Genomic DNA, 16738 nt, shown 5'->3' with positions numbered 1-16738 from the left:
CGAATAAATATACAAGAGAACGGAAGAACCAAACTGGCCGGACGTAATCAAGAAGATCGTAATTGAAAAAAGACTTAAAACCGATTACATAAAGTTCAGTAATTTGTAATTAAAACTGAAGACTTCACGTAACTGAACTGGAAAATCTTTATCAACTGAAGTATTCAAAACTGAAATAACATCAATTAGAACTAATGTTATCCAGCTGAATTGATACGTCGATCAGTTGACTCCTGATCAGTTAGCCACGTCATCAGTTGTAGTATCAGTCGACAGACTGACAGTTCATACCAAAGTAGAATAGATGAAATAGAATAGACCAGTCTGATACTTTGTACTACTGTCAGATAAACTCATCGACTTGGACTAAATGACGATTCAACAGATATTAATCTTTAAATACATTCAATGTGACTGTTGGAATCGAAGACTAAATATAGCTAATCGATTCAGTTGAAGAAGGTTGGTGAAAACATACTGGACAAACTATCTACCGACATCAATCAGTTGTGATACATTTTTTGAGCATTTCTCAGCTTACAATTCGCACACTCAAGCTCTTAGTTCATTGTATTTATTTTTAGTATTCAGGCTACTCCTTATAAGCGATTCAGTTATTTGTTTTAAGTTGTTGAAAAACTAAGAGTTTCAGTTTGGCAGTGTTAAGTCTAACTGAAGTGGATTATTACAATCTATTGTAATATGACAAAGTATTTTAGTGAAAAACTTATGCTTGAGATAGAAGAGTGACGTAAGAGAATTTGAAGACTCCGAACATCCATAAAAATCGTGTGTTCTATTTTGTTATCTATTCAATTTTTACAGTACCTCACCCTCAATATTCAATTTATATTTTAGTCTAATTCCGCACTATCATTAGTTGACTGACTTATATAGACAAACAAGATTTCAAGATCAGTTCAATTAAAAAACCGATTCATACTCAGAAGATTTCAAAAATTCGGAATGTTTATTCAATCATTTTCTAAAAACTCCAACTGCATTAACACTTCATATCATATTATATTGCTTAAATCATGTACATTGTTGTTATCGTTATCATAATAGATAGAAGACACGTCAAATAAAACATGTACATATTCTTCAATAGTTAGAGTTTTGTAGTTTTAAACCCTATATACTTTACTAACAGAAGAACAACCTAAGAACACACCAACATAATATTTAGAATTGAAAGAGGCTAAATGTGTTTTACCATTATTGTGAATGAAACATTAACCACCTAATACACGAAAATAGGCGATTTATGGTTGCTTGTCATTCCAGATCTCATAAGAGATCTTCCCATGATTCTTGTTAATAATTGATCTTTTATGTATATAGCATGCAATGTTCACAAATTCTACCCAAAATCTTGAGAGATAACGGATTCATCTAGCATGGTTCGAGTCTCTTCTTCAAGTGTTTTATTTATTCTCTCAGCAACATTGTTTAGCTGAGGTGATCTTGCAACTGAAAGCTTATGCTTTCTTCAATTGTCATATAGATAGATTGAGAGGATATTGTTAGTAAATTAAGTTCCTTTGCCATTTCTTATCCTATCCAACACAGAAGTTCTATCATTTTCAATTTTCTTTAAGGTCTTGATAAGCTAGGCAATGATATGATTTTAGGACTCGGTAATTTGACCCATGTAAATCTTGAAAAATCATCAATGATAAACAAAGAACAATTCTTTCCGCCTAGGCTCATTACGAGTATTGGACGAATAGATCCATATTAAGAAGTTTCAAACATTGATTTGTTGAAAAAATGCTTCATTTGTTCTTGAATGTTGTCTTGACTTCTTTCTTAATAGACATGCAGAACAAACCTTATCTTTGGTAAAATCAATATTAGGTAACCCCGAGACAAATTTTTTCTCACTAAGATTGGCAATAGATTTGAAGTTCAAGTGATTAAGCCATTTATGTTATAGCCAATTTTTATTATCATTCAAAGAAACAAAACACGAAGGAATATAAGATTATCATCATTCTAGATGAATTTATAGGTGTTTTTTTCTCTTATTCTGGTTAGCATAATATCTCCATTTGCATATTTAACAGTGCATGTGTGTTTTTGAAACTCAATAGAGTGGCCATTACCACATAATTAGCTAATTTTAATGAAATTGTAACAAAAATTTTCAACTAATAACACATTTTTAATCATTATCTTGCCATGAATAATCTTACCCTTACTCACAACCTTGCTCTTGGAGTTGTCTCCAAATTTAATTCTTGGTCATTTTTAATCAATTAAACTTGAAATCACCGGTCATCTAGAGCATCCAATGTCCAAATACCAGATTGATTATTTGATGAGTTTCTTCTTTAAATCCTGCAATCAATCAAGTAGACCTTGCATACCCAAATATAGTTTTATCCTGAACTGATAAACACTTTTGGGACCCATACTTGAATTAGATTAAAGATTTACAATTTTATGCATCCAAAAGAGTGCGAGCTTGTGTAAAACCATGTGATGTTGTGTGTTGTGTTGTCTCCCTCTCACGATTGAATTCCTGCCTTGGAATAACTACATTCATTGTTTTCAAACGCTAGACCAGCTCGATCTCCGGCCGGTTTTCAGAAGACTTGTTCAAAGATTTAACTAGTAGCATCGTATTTTTATTCTCATTGATATTTACTTGGAACACTTGTCGTATGTCACCATTCCCAGCCACTAGAAAATTGAGTTTCACTTTCATACCATCAAGTTCCTTTCACTATGAGAATTATAGTTGTTTGTGTTCTATGCCTTGAATTCCTCAAATAATTGCGAAAGTATTTTATACTCGTGTACCATGTTATGCAGTGTCGTGACAAGATCTGCTCATGTAAATTCATCATAATGGAAGTCAAATACCATATCATCATCTTCAGTCTCCATCTTAAAATTTATGGTCTCTGGCTCAACATCTGCCATGAGACACTGGACCTTCTCATCATCACTCTCAGTGGATGAAGTCTCTAAGCTGAAGGTTCTAATTCCGAGTCCACCCACTTGCTTTTGCTACCCTCAGCAACAAGGACTTTTTGATCTCTCTTCTTCTCGAAAGATCTTTTCTAATCCTTAGGTCTCCTCTTCTCTTCATTCTTCTTCTCGTCTTTCTTGAGCCTGTTACAATCTGCGATAAAATGACCTTCCTTACAAAGTTAAATCAAGTTTGATTATCATCGGTTTCATCTTTTTTACGATAAGAGTTGAATTTAGACTGGTTATTTCTCATAAATTTTTCAAATTTCTTAACAAACAAAGACATTGTTTTATTTGTTAATTGATCAGCAAATTTTCTGTTGGAAGATTCTTCGCTGGCGATCATAGTTGTAGTTGTAGTGACCTGAGCTTTGGTCGGTTATGGATTGGACGGATCCTTTTCTATTTGGATTCTCAGCTCAAACTCTTATGCTTTTAAGTCTGAAACTAAGTCTTGAAGCTCAAGTTTGTTGAGGTCTTTGGACTCGCTCATAGCCACTGGCTTTACATCTCTCTCTGGAAGTGCTTTCATTACATTCAATGAAAGTTCACGGTTAGAATATTATTTACCGATTGATACAAGTTCAATAAAAATCCTGCTCAAAGTCTTGGCGGGCTTCATATTTACATTTTCGAACTTCGGGGTAGCCACTTCCATCTTTTTCTCTTTGGTTTTATCATGTTCTTATCAAGGTTCTTGTATAGAATGGCCTTGTCGACATTGTCCATGTTTGCTTTCTTATTGTCCTTAGATGTCAACTCTAACCAATGTTTTCAACCATCTGTGACGCTCCCTCTAATATGGATATGGAAGTGTTAGCTTTGAGGATCTTCACCGGGCCATCTGTGATAACGTACCACATGTAATCATCTTGTGCTACTAAGTGTGCTTGCATAAGTGTCTTCCCATCGTCATAATCTTTCTTTGAGAACATTGATATTTTGTTAAAAGATGGCATTATAAATATATAATTATCAGAGTTCAAGAAACATATACTCTGATACCACTTGTTGGGATCGAAAAAGAGTTTAGAATGAGGTGAATAAACTATGTTAAAATATTTGTTATAACCGAGCTTGGTTTGACAATTTTTAGGTTGTTAAGGAGCTTTCTTAATGACTAGACTTCACTGAAACTGTAAAAATAAACAAGTGCGAAACGGTCCGACTAGACCAGTGATAAAATATATATTTAATATAAGCATCGGTTAACAAAGGAAACGCTAGTTATGCAAACAAGAACTAAAAAGTACGTAAGGTAAAGAAGATAGAATTTATGGATGTTCAGATATGAATTATCTTACGTCATATCTTTTTCCACTGTTGATGGAATCCACTAAATGTAAGGTCCAAAATTAAGACTACGTAATCCAACTGCATGCAAATCTAAGGAAAATGAATAATATCTAATTAAATTGATTTTAATTGCTAAATTGATTATGTTGATATGTTGATATGATTTTATAGTAGTTATTTACTTGAATGAATTAAAATGTATTTTTAAAGGTTATATGAGTTGCGTCGAGGAACGGAGACCGAGGGCTGAAAAATGAAAAATGTTTTTATTAAATAATTGTTTTTAATTATTTAAAATAAGGTTGATGCTTTTTATTATTTTTGAAAATAAGGAGTTTTGAGATGATTTTATACGTCGGAACATAATTTTTATCGGTATTCGATTTTCAACAAAAATACGAACGTTTTGACAGTCCGGCTAATAATTTCACAAACTTTCCTAAACAAAATAAATTTATTAAGCACTAATAGACTTATTGGGCCTAACTAACCTTGTTAATGGGCCCAAGATATTATTAGTGTTTTAACTAGTATTTAAAATACAAACCACCCCATAATTAAAAAAAATCACAAGCCTCCCTCATCCAACAAAATTACTAGGACTCTTTTCTCTCAACCTATCACATGGCGCACACACACACAAAAAAAAAAAAAAAAACAAGAGGAAAGCTTCGAAAATTAGCTAAGAAATTCAAGCCAAGGTCGTTCGTCGCCGTTCTTCGATTCGTCAACGAAAATTCGTGCGTTAATAATGCAAAGGCACGCCATATTCTTTTTTTTTCTCATCTATCACACCCTAATATTTATTTGAATATGAATTGCTTGAAAAACTAGTTGCACCTTTAATTATTTTCGTTTATGCATCAATGTGAATTTTTAAAGCTTTGTTTTTTATCCAAAACATGATTTACATGTTCATGAAGGGGCTGCCATGATTAGGGAATGTTTAATGGTTTTTGTTACGCGAGTTATAAGGTCCTAGGAAGCACGAAAAAGCTACACATGAGAATTGATAGAAGCTGAAACCAACCGCACGTTTTTGTTGGCAAGGTTCGGGTTTAAGGGGATAGGCCTTGCATGGCTAGGCTTGGGTCATGTCTGAGACAGGGAAGGAGTCCTAACCATGCTAGGACTTGAGACAAGTGGCCGGGAAGGAGTCCTAGCAAGCTAGGGCTCCACCCGAGAGGAGTCGCACAGGTGCAGCTACCGCGCAAGGGGAGTGTGGCTCGGACAAGGGGCTTAGGGTTGGGTTAGGCTAGGTCCTTAGGGTCCTAATAGGGTGCACAAGGGTCTGGGTCAGGGGCTGGCTCGGTGGTTAGGGTCCTAGCAACAAAACGAAGAGTCATAGTCTATTAAGGAGTCTTGGCCGTGGCTTGCTGTTGATGTGGGAGGCTTCGGTTGGGGCTAGGGTCGAGTCCTAGGGGTGCTAAGGGTTCACGAGGGTCCAAGGGAGGTCTAGTTCGAAGCTGGCTCGTGGGAATCATGCGATGGCTTGAGGGTTTGTAACACATGGTTCGAATGTAGGGTTTTATGTTTAAAAGTTTGAAACATGGCTCAATGGGGGTCGAGTCACGGTTCACGAGGGCTAATTAAATATAAAAAGTCTAAGTTTTTAATTTGAGAATTTTATATTAAAGTTTGAATTAATTCGGGATTTAATGTCCCTTGAATTAATAATTAAAGAATAATACAAAAGCCTAGAATTTAAGTTAAATAAAATTGTGGTAAATTTAATTTAAGCTTAAATAATTATTTGAGATGGTCTAGAGTCAACGGAATAAAGAAAATGTCAAAATCATGAAATTGTGTGTCTAGTGGTAAAATGGTAATTTTGCACCCAAAAATTATTAAATATCATGGCGGTGCTCTGAATGCTATTTTATATGTTAAAGTGATTATTTTGCATGGTTATAGAATTTTATGATGAAACGATTACGTTAAAAGACATGTTGAATGCTTGGTTTAAAAGAAAAATGATATATGCATGTTTAATTTTTATAAGTGATGAAAATACGAAATATTGAAGGAAGTGAAGTAATAGGACTAATACAATAATACAAATACGATGATATGTGAATACGTAAGGTCAAGGCTCAGTTGACGGGTAAAAATGTTTAAGTTTATGCATAATTATGAAAATGTTATTTTGATTAAAAATATTTTCACTGTTGCATGTGATATGTATACGTACTATTTGTTATTAAGATAATGGTATATTGATTTTTTAGACTCACTATGTGTGATCGATGCAGGTGAGTTTGATGTTGATGGTAGTTAAGGTCTTGATGGTTGATCTGACTGGACTGAAGGTGCACATAACTCGAGAACTATCGCTAGTTTATTATTTATGATTTTTAAGTTTATGTTAAAGATATTTTTATGACTTTCATTATGATTTTGAGTGGTTTTTGAGAAGTTGTTAGTTGTATTAATTTTGCTAAGTTAGGATTTGCAAACGATTGATGATTTTATGATTTAAACTATTTCTTTTCGAGTTTCAAATATATAATTGGTTGTTTTATTTTTAACTGGTGCAAAATATTTTATAAATATGTGTTATTATTTCGGCCGAATTAATGGAGTGAAAAAAAAATTATATTACTTTTTAAGAAAACGAGTTGTGGACGTCTCACTAAAAGACTTTGGTTTTTCATTACTTTGTAACGAACCACTTTGACTATGACTTATCACTATTTAAATCGAAACTTTTAGTGATTACACAACAACTTCTGGTTGTTTAATAACACTCAATTCACCATAAACCAATACAAACACCAATGGTTTGCTTTGATCGTTTGAGTTGGTAGGGTAACACAGAATGATACTTAGAAGATCTGATACAGTCTGATAAATATGTGCTAAGTTGAGCAGCTTGATATTTGATCGAATGAGAGTGCTCGAGATCTTGTATATTGCATATTGAAATGCACGTAGTTCAGTTGATTATCGATTATTTTCTTCAATTCTGAATCTACATATTTATAGTTGAAAAAATCCAAAAGTCGAAAATTCTTTTCAAATATCATTTGTACTAACTCTCGACAGAATTTCCTTGTCACTATCAATCAGCGTACTCTTCACTAAATTTCATTTAATATCCCTTTGATTTTTTCGGCTTTTGATTTTTTATCTTATGAAAAGCTGATCGACCTTTGATATTTTGATAAATATTTTGTCAATCGGGAGTTGGTAAGATAATGTTCTTTTATTACTTTAATTGGTAGCTATTTAACAGCTCGAGTTGCATTATCCATCTTGATATGTTCATATTTGACTGGTTACCGTGCGACTTGTGCACTTTATTGGAGACTTGGTCCGGTCAGACAACAGATGATCTTTGTAGGTTGAGTTTTTGATATAATGTAATGGTCTGAGTTGATTCAACAACTAGAGTTTTATAAATACAAGAAAATACTCTGGCTGGACTCTGAAGTAGCTCAATGTTGTTATTTGTCATTATCAAAACTTATGGTATGATTTTTCTCGACATGAATAATTGACTGAAACTGTTATTTTTATTTAAAAAAATATTAACCGATTCAAAATCTTTTAAATTACTTGTTAAATAATTATAAGAATATTATAAAATATTCAATTAATTTAAATCTAATATAAATGTAAACCATAATCATTTATATATATATTTTATTAGTGATGATATATTATTATTATAAAATCACAATCGTCGTGGTCATTATTCTTGCACGAAATGTATTTTTAAGTATTGTTATTACTATTATTATTTAGCGTGCAGTAACTTCCAGTAGCAAGATATTCTGCTTCAGTCGTGGAAGTTTCTATGGATGTTTACTTCTTGCTGAACCAAGAGATCAGTCTGTCTCCTAGAAACTGACATGATCCACTTGTACTTTTTCGATCAAACTTACATCCTGCATAATCTGTATCTGAATATCCAACTAAATTGAAATATGAGTCTTTAGAATACCACAGCCCAACATTTTGTGTGCCCTTAAGGTATTTTAAAATCTTTTTGGCGGCTGAGAAATGTGATTGCTTAGGATTTGCTTGAAATCGAGCACACATGCATACAACAATTACAATATCAGTACGACTAGCAGTTAGGTACAATAATGAACCTATTAAACCTCTGTATAATGTCGCCTCAACTGATATTCCCCCTTGATCATTGTCTAGTTTGACTGATGAACTCATGGGAGTGCTTGCTGCTGAGCATGATTACATGCCAAATTTCTTGAGCAGTTCCTTCGTATATTGGTCTGACTGATAAAGATACCAGTTTCCAGTTGCTTCACTTGCAGTCCAAGGAAGAATGTCAGTTCACCCTTCATGCTCATTTCGAATTTGTCCTGCATCAACTTAGCAAACTTCTCGCATAATTTGGGGTTAGTTGACCCAAATATAATATCATCAACGTAGATTTGAACAAGTAGAATATGATCAATTTTAGAGAATTTGAACAAGGTCTTATCAACTGATCCAACCGAAAAATCATAATCAGTTAAGAATTTTGAAAGCGTTTCATACCAAGCTCTTGGAGCTTGTTTCAGATCTTATAAGGCTTTGTTCAAATGGTAGACATGATAAGGAAAAGTATGATTGATGAAACCTGGAGGTTGCTCCACATAGACTTCTTCCTGCAGCTGACTGTTTAAAAATGCGCTCTTCACATCCATCTGGTTGACTTTGAAGTTCTTGAATGATACATAGGCAAGGAATATTCGGATGGCTTCCGGTCTTGCAACTGGGGCATATGTTTTATCATAGTCAATTCCTTCTTCCTGCCTATATCCTTGTGCTACCAATATCGCCTTGTTGCGCACAACTGAACCATCTTCGTTCAGTTTGTTCCTGTATACCCATTTTGTAGCTATAAAAGTTTTTGAAAGTGGTCTTGGAACTAAGTTCCAGACATTGTTATGGGTAAACTGATTTAGCTCCTCTTGCATTGCATTTATCCAGTTTGGATCAGCATTTATCCAGTTTGGTTCTAATTGGGATACGAAAGCTGAATGAATAAATAAATTAAGCATCCGATTTCTTGTTCTTACCGGATCAGATGGATTACCTATCAGCAATTCTGGAGGATGTGATTTCTTCCATTTGAGTTCAGTGTTTGTTGTATCCAAGTTGGTAACTACTTCTGTATCAGTTGGAGCTTCATCAGTTGGCAGTTGAATATTCTCAATATACTCCTCCAACTGAACATCAGGAATAGCTTCATGTTCAACTGGTTGTTCTAGTACTTCTGGTTCTGGTGTTTGGAGGTTGTTGTGATTGATATGATTATCTTCTTCATCTTCATCCTCCAAACCGATCTCTGTAAGTATATCAATTAGCTCAACTGGATTAGTTGGCTTATCAGTTAGAGTGTTTTTTTTCAAAAACAACATGGATAGATTCTTCAACATTCAAAGAATTTTTATTAAAAACTCTATATGCTTTGCTAACTGAAGAATATCCGAGAAATATTCCCTCTGCAGATTTTTAATCAAAGGTTTTTAAATGATTTTTACCATTATCGAGAATAAAACATCTGTAGCCGAATATTTTAAAGTATGAGACCACACTTTTTCTTCCATGCCAGATCTCATATGGTGTTTTCATATGATTCTTATTAATCATTGATCTGTTCTGAGTATAACACACAGTGTTTACTGCATCTGCCCAAAACCTTTGAGAAATGCCCGAATCAGCAAGCATTGTTCTAGCAGCTTCTTTAAGGGTCCGGTTTCTCCTTTCAGCTACACCATTTTGCTGAGGAGTTCTAGCTGCTAAGAGCCCATGCTTAATTCCAGCATTTTCTAAAAAATTTGAAAGAGTTTCATTGATAAATTCAGTTCCTCGATCAGATCTGATTCTATCAATTCCAACTGATTTTTCATTTAATAATCTTTTGAATAGCTTGATCAGTTGTGCAGCAGTTTGGTCTTTGGATTTGAGAAAAATAATCTAAGTAAATCTTGAAAAATCATCCACATTCACCAAGGTGTATTTCATTCCCCCTCAGCTCATGATTGGTATTGGACCAAAGAGATCCATATGTAATAGTTCTAAGCATCGGGAAGAAGATTTACGGCCCTTGTTTTTAAAAGAAGATTTTACTTGTTTACCAAACTGACATGCTGAACAAATTTTATCTTTGACAAAATCCATTTTGGGCAAACCAGTTACAAGATCATGGTTACTCAGATATGCAATGGATTTAAAGTTCAGGTGGTTCAATATCTTATGCCATAACCACTTTTTAGAAATTTTTGAAGCAATGAAACATACTGGTGCATAAGGTTGATCATTTCAACTGACTTTGTAAGTGTTTCCACACCGTATGTCAGTTAGAATAACCTCATCAGTTGAGTCTTTGACTGAACAAGAGTGTTTGTCAAACTGAACTGAGAATCCATTATCGCATAACTGACTGATGCTAATCAAATTATACTTGAGATTCTCAACTAATAAAACAGCATTAATCGTAAAGTTAGCATGGATAAGCTTACCTTTATCCACAGTTTTACCTTTGGAGTTATCTCCAAAACTGATGTTTGGTCCAGTGTACTTGATCAGTTGAGATAACAGATCTGTATTTCCTGTCATGTGTCATGAGCATCCACTATCCAAGTACCAGATTGATTCCTTAATTGTACCTGTTACATGCAATCACACACAATATATAATTTTTGGTACCCTTTTCTATTTGGGTAATAAACTGATTAGTCCTTTAGGAACCCAAACTTAGATTAGTCTGACTGACTGTCCAGTTTCTGTATATTCCAGATGGTCTTTCTCGATTTGTGTGTGTTTGGTGTGTAGTATGCAGATGATACAACATGTGATTTAGCTTTGTTCGACTGATTGTTCAGCCGATATCTTTTTTGAACCGGCTTGCTGTTATAGTAATTGGAGTAGCCATTTGAATATTTCCTGCTGAATCTTTTTGATGACTGACTACGTGAGTCAGTTGAAACTTTTGGGCTATAACCAATACCATATCTTCTAGCCTTGTTCGTAATTTCAGTAAGATGTTCAACCAGTTTACTTTGCTCAGCTTGTTCTTGTACCATAACTGATTTGACAAAGTGAATGTAATTCTCTTTATCCATATTCAGTTTTGGTCGAGTATCATTGGGAATCATTTCATCTTGGGTGCTGAACCCTGAATCAGTTTTATCAGTAACTGATTTTTGTGAGTTCTGCATTTCAGTTAATGCAACAGATGATTTGTTCCAAGCCTGAACGAGCTCAGTTTGCTTTGTATTCTCAAGCGTCAACTTTTGAATCATTGATTGATTCCTGCTCTTTTCAGCATTGAGCTCATCAATCTCTCTTTTCAGACTCAACATATCAACTAATTCATCAGTTTTAGTTTTATTGTCTATGAGATCAGTTTTCTTTGCTCTGGCCTTTCAAACGATGAGACAAGCTTATGATACTCATTAACCATGTCATGAAGAGTTGAAATAAGTTCTTCTCTAGTGAAATCAGTTGAGCTGAAGTCAAATACCTGTCGACTGCTTGACTCCTCGACTCCTCTTCTGTATCAACAGCCATTAGACACTTCACTTCCTCTTCACCATCACTGGAACTGCATGAGGTTTCTGGTTCTGACTCATCGCTGTCAGTTTCTGCCCATTTAGATTTACTTTCTTCAGCTAAGAGTACCTCATGCTTCTTCCTGGAAAACTTCTTATCATCCTTGGATCTCTTTTTATGCTCATATGACTTCTTTCTTCTTTCAGTCGAGCCCTGACTGTCTTTCTTGGGTTTGGGACAGTCAGCAATGAAGTGACCGGGTTTGCCACAGTTGTAGATGCCATTTGATTCCTCTTTAGAATTATTTCTCTGATAATTCTTCTGGAAGTTCCCTTGATTTCTTCTCATAAATCTTTCGAATTTTTTAATGAACAATGACATAGCATCATTGCTCAATTGATCAGCAGACTTCTCGCCTGAACCAGTTGGTTCTGTTCTGACAGCAGCTAATGCAGTTGTGACTGCTGGAGTAGAAGTCTCTCTTTCTCGAGTTTGCAGCTCAAAATCATAGGCTTTCAGATCAGCGAATAGATCATGAACCTCAACTCTGTTTAGATCATTGGATTCCCTCATTGCCATGGTCTTTACGTCCCACTCCTTGGGAAGACTTCTGATTACTTTTAATCCAACTTCTTTGTTGGTATACACTTTTCCAAGTGCATTGAGTTCATTGATGATGCAGCTGACTCTCTCATCATACTCATGCGTCGATTCTCCAGTTCTCATCTTGATGTTGTCAAACTTCTGCATAGCAACAGAAAGTTTATTCTCTTTGGTTTGTTCATTTCCTTCACACAGCTGGATCAACTTTTCCCAAATTTCCTTAGCTGTCTTACACATCTTGATCTTGCTGAAGGTTACTTTGTCCAGTGTCTTGTACAGTATATCCTTTGCCACATTATCCAGATTTGCTTTGCTTTTGTCTTCTGTTGTCCATTCATCTCTGGGCTTTTCTATACGGTGAGGTGCCCCTTCACTAATAGCCACTGATGTATTGGCTTTCAGAATCTTCATCGGTCCGTCAGTGATAACGTACCACATGTCATCATCTTGTGCAGCTAAGTGAGCCTGCATTCTTATTTTCCAGTCATCGAAGTCCTCTCTAGAAAACATAGGGATCTTGTTGAAGGAAGACATAATGATCAGTTTGAAAGTGTAGAAATTCTAAGACGAAATATAACCGCTCTGATACTACTTGAAAGGATCGGTTAAGAAGTGAAAAGTGTTTAGAAGGGGGGGTCGAATAAACACTCACAGATTATGTTCGTTTTTCGTAAGTTGAGTTTAGTTTAATGACAAACTAATACTCGGTATCTCGTCAGTCGATGACAATCAGTTTAATTGAGAAAACAGTTGCGGAATTAAACTGAATGAAATATAGAATAACTAAAGTAAAAGGTAACTGAAATGAAAAGCACGCGATTTGTTTCTGGATGTTCGGAGAATGAAATAACTCCTACGTCACCCCTTCTATCACGAAGATAGGATTTCTACTAAAAGACTTTGATCGAATACAATGTTTGTACTGACCCACTTCAGTTTGGTCTTATCAGTGCCAAAACTGAAATTCTTAGTTACAACAGGCTATTTCAGTTCGTGACTGATCTTAGCACAACTTAACAATATAGCAAAGATTACAGTGTGGTAACAAGCTCAAAGAAGGTAGCCTTGAGTGCTACAGATAGAACTTAGTAAGAGTGAGCTTTATAATTCAGCAGAGTAACAGCTTGAGTAAAATAGTTGTTCTTGTATCTGTGTTCTTCAGCTGCTCTCATCGCCTATTTATAGGCTTTTCTTCCAACGGTAACTTGATATGATATTTGAATTTTATATCCGTTGATTGCCACGTCGATATTCTCCTTACAATCGTACACTGTAGACTCTTAAATGCGGCGTTCCACTACGAGTTGCAGTCTGCTTGTACTGATGTCGGTTGAACATCATTTTCATTTGATGACGTGTATGGCTGAGCGATCAGCTGATAAATGTAGCTGATAAGCTTGTGCTGAGTGAATCAACTGATCAGTTTCCAACTGATCAGTCAGTTGTCTTCAGAAATCCAGTTAGGTTAAACTGATCAGTTTCCAACTGATCAGTCAGTTAACACCGAAGGTTCATTTCAGCTGGATTCGGTTGCCTTTGATAACTCACGTGATACTTCAGTTAGGCAAGTTGTAAAATACGAATACTTGATCAGTTAGTCCAATAGATAAATGGTTTGTCAAACAGTCGAAATTAAGTTTCCAACACGTTGCATGCTTGATTTTAAGAAAAGGTATATATATGCATGAGTTTTACAAGTGATGAATATGATGACATGTTTTTGGAAGGAGGTGAGTTGGTTGTGACTAATACGAACACGAACATGTAAGGCCAAGGCTCAGTAGATAGGTAAAATTGTCGCTGATGTCCCCGTCGCCGAGTACCGCGGTTATACGTAGATGGATCCATCGACTTAGAGCTAATATAAAAATCACAACTAATGATCTGAATTCAATAAGGAAAAATGAACACGTATATGTTGATACAATATAACATGATTTGAAATGAATATGTTTACGCTTATGTTTCTACTTTCGTAGATCATGAAACTTTTGTTAATTACAGTACTTTTAATTGTTGTTTGATATGTATATATATTAATTATTACGGTTCAGGAGTTTTGAGTCTTTAGACTCACTAGGTGTGATTGATGCAGTGATCATGAGGATGTGGAGACTGGATGCGCTAAAAACTGAGTAGGCGGAACTGAGGGTGCACATGATAACCCGAGGACCTTGCATTTTTTCGCATATAATGTTTAGGAGTCATGGGTTTTTAAACAGTAGTTTCACATGTTTATGATTTTCGTTTATGCGCTGGTGATGGCTAGAATTTTAGATATTCGTTTTCGTCACATTTTTAGATTTTGTGTAACTGCAGTTACTTTTAGCCAGTGGTTGAGTGAATTTTAAAACACCTGTTTAACTTAATTAAATGTTTATGAGTGTGTGTATTTCATTCACAACTTTTTTTTAAGCAGTAGATGTCACAGTGGAAGCGACAACTCTAGTTTCAGAAGATAAATTTTCTTTATTTTTGGTGTATTAGGTCTTACTTATTTTACGTAATTGTAAAAATATAATTTCATCCCCTCAATGAAATACATTATTATTTTATTTGTGTTTGGTTATTCTTTTTAAATTGCTTCATAAGTGTCAATGCATTTGGTCTAGCAACTTAAGTTTTGTCATCACCAAAAATGGAGAAATTTTTATTTTGAAAATATCATAAGTTTTGTTTATAACAAACAACATCAAACTTTTTTAGGGTCTGTCTGCTATTTGTGTGTATTTATTGGTTTCTAGCTGGACAACATTCTCGACAAGACTCAAGTTGAACCATAATAGTGTGAAGCCGCATCCCTATATGTTTCAGCTCAATTTGCACTCTAACTAGACCATATCAGTAAAGTTCAAGTCCCAGACTGGTCCTAGTTGGTCATATACATCATATAGAGTAACTCTGATAGATCATACATAATATCCAACAACTTCCGATAAAAATAATGACTCTTAAAAATTCAAGAATCAATCAACTTTTCAGAAATCTAAGTCATCTATCACATGGATAATTTAATGCGTATCAAAGATGACGTACTACAAAGAGATGTTTGACAATGCTATCGTGTCAGAAGAATGTACATATGACCGTTGAAAATTTTCTAATCGTTGGAAGCAATTTCAATATAAATAGGCAGATTCAAGAGAAGAAACATACAAGAACAATACCAAAATATTGAAACTTTTATAATTTTGTACCTTTAATATCTCGAGCAGCCTTAGTATTTCAATATCAAGCTGCTCACTTTGCACTCACTTACTTTAAATATTTGATTGTCATGGATCTATCACTACTACCTTATCAACTCTAGATGTTCACAATTATCTATTTAGACTTGTGTTGTATCTGCCTGTATCGAGAGTTCAATAGAAAATTTGTGTTTGTATTGTGATACTAAGAGTTTCAATGTAGGCAATGATAAGTTCTATTTGTAGTGGATTTGTAAAAATTTTATATAAATCAAAGTATTTTGGTGGTTTGCTTCATAAGTAGAATAAGAGCTGACGTAAGAGTTATTAATATCCGAGCATTCATGAAAATTATGTGCTCTTTACTTTGAGCTTTATTTTTCTATCTACTTCGTTTTATTTATCTATTAGCATGTTAAAAGTTTTCTTACATTGAAATAAATTGTCAGTAGTCTAATCAGACCGTTTTCGTACTTGTAAAATATTTTAATTGGTCCAACTACTTCTAGCCATTCAAGAAAAATATTAATATCTAACAACTATTAAAATCAACTCCAGTTTTTCAAAAAAAATTTAAATGAGTTCATTTACTCACTTTAAACTCTTTTTCGATATAAACATAAAATTTCTTGAGGACACTGATATAGTAAATACACGGCCTTGGTCAAATGCCTGATGCATTGGACGGATATATTTTATAGAGCGTAATCGTGGCACATTCGTAAAAAATTTCATGTGGTTAAAACACTCAATTTGTGGAAAACTGCTTCGGATTCTGACCGCTCAGAATTCTTGACAATTTGTTGCGGATTCTGATGGTCCGAATTTTTTTCCTTAAATTCATTTTTAAAGAGGTTTTTTTAATTTGTACTCAATTAAAAAAATTTTGAATTAAAATATTATTAAAATAATTCAAATCATTGGAACTGTGCTGTAAATGTTTCAAGTGTAATATTTTAACAGTCATGCTACAAATGCATCAAATTTGTATATCAAATCTTTAATCTCAAAAAATTAATATATTGTTGAAAAATTATTTTAAAATGTGAAAAATATTTGTGTTGAAAATGTGAATGTTGAATGTTGAAAATTAAGTAAAATTAGGTGTTGAATATTGAAAATTAGTGTGTGATGATGTAGGTAATGATGTATTTTATTTT

Source organism: Primulina huaijiensis, chromosome 13 (assembly GCF_012295235.1).
Source record: "Primulina huaijiensis isolate GDHJ02 chromosome 13, ASM1229523v2, whole genome shotgun sequence".
NCBI lineage: Eukaryota > Viridiplantae > Streptophyta > Magnoliopsida > Lamiales > Gesneriaceae > Primulina > Primulina huaijiensis.
The sequence above is the reverse complement of the archived record's forward strand: the minus strand, read 5'-3'. Positions refer to the sequence as shown.